The sequence below is a fragment of the Myotis lucifugus genome, unplaced genomic scaffold (assembly GCF_000147115.1).
Source record: "Myotis lucifugus unplaced genomic scaffold, Myoluc2.0 scaffold_64, whole genome shotgun sequence".
NCBI classification, from domain to species: domain Eukaryota; kingdom Metazoa; phylum Chordata; class Mammalia; order Chiroptera; family Vespertilionidae; genus Myotis; species Myotis lucifugus.
The window spans coordinates 5,771,431-5,778,158 of NW_005871112.1; the positions used below are offsets into that span (position 1 = coordinate 5,771,431).

Genomic DNA, 6,728 nt, shown 5'->3' on the forward strand with positions numbered 1-6,728 from the left:
AAGAAGTTGCATACTTCTTTTTTCCCTCCTATTTTCAAATGAGAAGCATTACATAGAAAAAAACAAAACACTGTAATACTTGGAACTAAATAAGTTATAGCATTTTATATATTTCCCTTTATGATATATTTCTTATAGTGTGATTTATTACTCAAGTTACTTCAAAGTAAGAAAATTAAATGACATAACTAAATAATTAGGAATAAATAGCATAGTTTCAGAATTAACTCATATTCATGCTATCATTTCTCCCATTTATTCCTTAAAAATACTTACTGATGTTGGTATTTGGGATATAATTTAAAGTAGAGAATAGTTGCTGTTCTCTTATCATTTATATTATAGCAGGAAAACCAGGAATAAATTATACTAAAAATAATATGACCTTAATAAAACTAACTCAAAATGGATCATACACCTAAATGTACAACACAAACTATAAAGCTCGTAGAAGCTAAAATAAAAGATAATCTTGATGACTTTGGGTTTGGCAATGATTTGTTTTCAGGTACAACACCAAAAGCATGATCAATGAAAGATGAAATTGATAAGCTGCACTTCATTAAAATAAAAAACTTCTGCTCTGGGAAAAATAAAAAGAAATTGTTAATATAATTAAAAGGTAAGTTACGAACTGGGAGAATATATTTTCAAAACACCTATCTGACAGAGGACTTGTATCCAAAGTATAAAAAGAATTCTTAAGACATAATAAGGAAATAAACAATCCAATTTAAAAATGGGCATAACATGTGAATAAACATCTCGCCAAAAAACATGGATTAATGGCAAATAAGTAAGTGAAAAAAATGTTTGACATTATATATCCTGAGTGATTTATAATTTAAAACAAAGAGATACCACTATGCATCTATTAGAATGACTACAATCTAAAACCACTTATAATACCAAATGCTAGCAAGGATGTGGAACAGGAACTCTCATTCATTGCTCCTGGAATGCAACAGTTGCTTTATGAGATAGGCTGGTAGTTTCTTACAAAATAACGGCCTTACTAAATGATGCAACAAGCACACTTCAGATGTTTCTAGGAATCACTAACAAATGCATTAAAATCTTATATGCACACATAACTTGCACATTAATGTTTATGTCAGCTTTATTCTTACGTGCCCTCAATTGGAAGCAACCAATAAGGGAGTGGATAAACAAACTGTGATATGGTCCAGATAATGTAATTTATTCAGCAATAGAGAGCATTAAGCTACCAAGCCATAAAAATACATAGAAGAACTTTATATGCATATTGCTAAGTGAAAAATGCTAATATGAAAAGGTTCCTTACTGTCTGATTCCAACTACATGACATTCTGGATAAGGGTAATGTATAGAGACAATTTTAAAAATCATTTGTTGCCAGAATTTTGGGGTAAAGTAGAAGAGATGTACAGTTGGAGGACAGGACACATTTAGGGTAATGAAACTGTTCTGTATCTTATCTAATAAAGAGGGAATATGCTAATTGACCCTCACACCATCACAAAGATGGTGGCACCCACAGCCAATAAGGAGGGGATATGCTAATTGACTGCCACACCCTCAAAGAAGGCGGCGCCCAAAGCCACAGATGGCCGGCAGGGGAGGGGAGTTGTGGGTGATCAGGCCAGCAGGGGAGGGCAGTTAGGGGTGACCAAGCCAGCAGGGGAGAACAGTTTGGGGGGACCAGGCCTGCAGGGGAGGGCAGTTGGGGGCGACTGGGCCAGCAGGAGAGGGCATTTAGGCATTGATCAGGCTGGCAGGGAGTGGTTAGGGGGTGATTAGGCTGGTAGGGGAGTAGTTAGGGGGTGATCAGGCTGGCAGGCAGAAGAAGTTAGGAGCAATCAGGCAGTCAGGCAGGCGAGCGCTTGGGAGCCAGCAGTCCCGGATTGTGAGAGGGATGTCCGACTGCCAGCTTAGGGATCAGGCCTAAACCAGCAGTCAGACATCCCCTGAGGGGTCCCAGATTAGAGAGGGTTCAGGCTGGGCAGAGGGCCCCCTCCCCCAGTTCACAAATATCATGCACCAGGCCTCTAGTAATATTATAATGGTGAAGGCATGACACTATGCTTTTTTCAAAATACAACGAATACAACACAAAGTGTAAACCCCAAATTTGGACTTTAGTTCATAACAATGTATCAATTATATATCGTTGATTTTAACAAGTATGTCACACTAATACAAGATGTTAATGGTAGAGGAAACTGTGTGGAGTGGGAGAGGAGTTATATGGGAGCTCCCTATTCTTTTTGCTCTTTGTTTCTATAAACCTAAAACTGCTCTGAAAAATAAGGTCCGTTAACTGTTTTTAAATGATATTCACCATAATATAGGTTTGACCATGTTACTGTGGATATTCACAGGAGAGAAGGTAAGCTATTACTTGTAGAAGAACATTTTCTTACTTAAAAATAAAAAATGAGTTAAAGATAATATGTCACATCAGATTTTGTGATCTCTCATGAAAAATACATGAGAACAAAAATAGGAAAATCCTGCACAAGATTACCTTTTCGTTCAGGAATATGTTTTTGTGGGGGGAAAGCTTCTTATCATCCTGTACCTCCAGAAAATTTGGGGGAACTTTGAGGGGAAGGTGTGTAGATAGTCAAGCAGCAAAATAAGGAAAACATTTTATTTTATGCTTCTGGAATAATCTTAATGATTCCCAAAATTACTGCTACCTCAATTTCTCTACAGCAGATTGTATTTCATTTACTGTAGCAGAGGAAAAACTAGAAATTTTAGAATACCCAGAAATAGAAATCAATAATATATTTTCATGTGTTCTTTGTAATGTACCAAATGCTCAACCACATGTGGAACAGAAAGCGCTCTGCCTGAGGGTGGAAATCTTCACCCACTTAGGCAGTCCTGGCCCTAGTGCTGATGTTGCTCTTTGAGTGGCTGGGAGCAGGGACAGATGCATCTAATAGCTGATTCAGGGAATGCAGGACAAGAATTTTAGGAAGGACAGGAGATCTACAAATAATTTTATAGCTTTTCCTTGGTAATTTATACTAACATGATAAATAGTCACAAATTTCCTTTGCCTTATTTGCTAAAACAGGGACATATTTCTTCCTAAACTATGGCAATAGTTTTGGGTTTTTTCCCATTGATTTTTAGAGAAAGTGGAAGGAAGGGAGGGACTGGGAGAGACATGGATGGGAGAGAGACACATCCCTAGGTTGCCACCCACATGAGCCCTGACTGGGGCCTGGGATCAAATCTGTGACCCAGGTATATGCTCTTGACCAAGAATCAAATCTGTGACCCTTTTGGTGTGTGGGCCAATGCTCTAACCACTGAGTAACAAAGGCCAGGGCTGGAAATAGTTTTGAGGTTTTTTCCTTTGTTCTGGCTTTTTCTCTTCCCTTTCCTTTCTGCTATATTGGACCTTTTTGGGCCTTCTTCCCATGTCATCCCCTTAGGAAGGCACCTGCCAACCTTTGTCTGACGGGAGCACACATCCAACGCCAGAGTTCAGGTCTGCAGACTGGGTTGGTGCCTCCTCCACCTCAGGGATGTGGGAGCTGAGGAAGAGGCTTCTAAAAAAATAATAATAAAAGGGGAAAAAAGTAAAGTCCTTCTCAGATCCTTGAAGGCTGCAAGGTTTTGCTGATCTAGATTCATTAGAAATGTCTTTTTGCCCGCTGGGACCAACACCCAGGCCCGCTGAAAGCAGAGACCCTCACAGTCCCCAGGTGGCCTCCACCACGGAGGCCTGGTCAGAGGCACAGGCCGGAGGCTGCAGAAATCTGGGCAGCCACCTGGGGAAGTTCTTCTCAGGGGCCAGAACTCCTTTGCCAACCAGCTTTGAGTCCACAAGCTGGGACTGCATAACGAAAGCAACTGCAGTTTTATTTTTTAAGGATTTTTCCCCTAAAATGATGTGTAGCTGTGTGTGCAGTGCTTTGTCCTGATATGTGGGCTCTACAATAGAAGCAAATCTAATATGTTTTGGAGAGGAAAAAAGCAGCTAGCAGGATTGATGAAAAGAAAAAAAGAGGGCTAGTGGCTTTAAGCAATAGATTTGTATATTCAATTTATTCTTTCAGAGTACGGATAAGTTTACAAAGACCTCTGACTAATTGCTAAGGACACTCATTTTTACCTTTAAGAAACACACATTTTTATGTGGATATGTCATACCACATCATAACATGAGTGGCTTTTCCCCAAAATGCATGAAGATAAAGATGTAGGCATTTACTTTCATTATGATGCTGAATAATACTTGGAAAAATACATAAATATTGATAATTTCACTATGCAAAGCTAACATATCCAAAAGCATCTACTAAAGAGTGAATGAATTGCATTTATAATAGAAAAATAGGAAATACATTAAGCACCCAATTTTTATTTAAATTTTATGTATCTGCCTAATATAAGGTTCAGTTTTATACTTTATTTTTAATTTATTTTTAATTTAAGGAAATAAATTAGATCACTAGAAATAGGAAAGAATAGGAGTATTTTGTTGCCTTCCAGAATCATAGAAAAAGAACATCAATGTTTACTTCTACAAGATTAACTCTTTTTTAAAAAAATATATTTTATTGATTTTTTTTACAGAGAGGAAGGGAGAGGGATAGAGAGTTAGAAACATCAATGAGAGAGAAACATCAATCAGCTGCCTCCTGCACACCTTCCCTACTGGGGATGTGCCCGCAACCAAGGTACATGCCCTTGACTGGAATCAAACCTGGGACCCTTCAGTCCGCAGGCCAATGCTCTATCCACTGAGCCAAACCAGTTAGGGCTACAAGATTAACTCTTAATTTGAACCCAACTCTTGTATCAAAATAGAATAATCATTATTTAGGTTAAAGAGTTAGACTTATTGATTTTTCACATAAGAATATGAACTTTATGAATTATTTAAAGAATAGAGAGTATATTCATTCTTGATAATCTGGGATTAATTATTCAATAATGACATTAGAAACTTATTACTTTGATCAAATGATTTTGATGTAAATAATGGCTTTAATTGAGACATGATTTGAGATTCCACTCCGACCGCAGGGCTGTCGGTGCCGTGTCAGTGCCAGCAATGGCCATGGTCCCAGCCCTTGATTGTAAATTGGAGACTAAAGCTCCAAACTCTGCCCTGGTCCTGATGGTGGTGGCCCTGGCAGCCACTGACCCCTTCTTGGGTTGCCCTCCAGTGATGTGGCAGGAGGCAGAAGCCAGAGGGCCCACCGCAGACAGAGACTTACACTGGCTTGGCTCATTCCTGGCCAGCGGTATTGCGAGATGCTGTGCTAAAACAACAGTTGCTTCTTTGGATTGAGTAAAATCTTTATTATAAGCTCACAATCATCATTATAAACATTTAGGAGTATTTTATGCATTGCATGCTGTTCCCCAAAAGGAGGGATACCTTGGATTGTATAAAGGTAAGGGTGCAATGATGATTTGAACTTTTTCAAATACATTTTTATTGTTTTCAGAACAGAAGAGAGAGAGAGAGAGAGAGAGAGAGAGAGAGAAAGAGAGAGATGATAAGAGAGAATCATTGATTGGCTGCCTCCTGCATGCCCCCTATTTGGGATTGAGACTGCAAGCCGGGCATAAGACCTAAGAAATCTAACTGTGACCTCATGATTCACATGTCAATGCTCAACTACTGAGCCACACCAGCTGGGCATGATTCACATTTTGATGGTGCAATCCAGTTTATGGTGTTTGAGCATTATAAAACGTTAATGACTACAAAGCTGGGAACTTCTGGTCATGTGCACAGATTAATAGTGGGATCATGGCAGGTTAATAGCAGTGGACCGTATTTACCCTCTTGACATGGTCAGAGCACACCTACTGTTCTGGGTGAAAAGGGAACACACTTACACAGGAATTATTCAAGCATTTAAAAAACAATTTATGCAAAGAAAGGTGGTTCCTTGGATTTTGCAGAGGCCTGATGCCTGCTAAGCTAAGATAGGCTCCATAGGTAGGTGTTTCATTTTTCACTTTTGGTACCTTAGAGTGTTGGGCTTTCCCATGTGCCCATCCTTCTTGGCAGACCTTCACCAGACAATCCTAATGTCTTAGTTCTGAAAATTCACACAAGCTTACTTTGTGGTGGTGTTGCTGGAGTAATAACACAGACAATATCCTACCCATTTGATGTAGCTCCTAGGCTAATGCAATTAGGAACTGTTCTTCCAGAATTTGAAAAGTGCCTTACCGTGAGGGAGACTAAGAAGTATGTCTATGGATACCATGGAATTGGAAAAGTATTATATAGTGGTTTATCTCTGAACTACATTTACTGCATTCTCTCTCAAGCAGTGGCTTACAACATATAAACTTATGAAGCAGTTTTTTTCAGCCCAACTGAAAAAAAAATTGTGATTTCCTTTCCTTAATAAACTCTCAGAGGGAGAAGTAAAATGTTACTTTAATTTTGGGGAGAACATTACTTAAATAAGGATATTTACCCTGTTATAGAAACCACTGGTATTTTAGCACTTGATTTTTTTTTTTTATTCATCACAAAGCAAAAGTGCTTACTATCCTTTTTGATGCCAAAAGTTACACAGCGGAACATTGAAAAAAATTCCTAGACTGATGCTAGCTAATCAGCTATGTTATTTGAAACCATTTAAAAGTGTTATTTGGAAGCAGAACTAACTTAAAATGGGATTCAAGAGGTTGCCATTAGCTTGATCATGCTGCTCCAAGCTTTTAATTGTAATCATGATTTTCAAAGACTC

The 6,728-nt window shown here is 38.6% G+C and overlaps 1 pseudogene; it reads left to right on the forward strand.

Moving 5' to 3' along the window:
• Window positions 1–405: 405 nt before the first annotated feature.
• On the forward strand, window positions 406–6,366 carry LOC102442144 (annotated as a pseudogene).
• The last annotated feature ends 362 nt before the right edge of the window (window positions 6,367–6,728 follow it).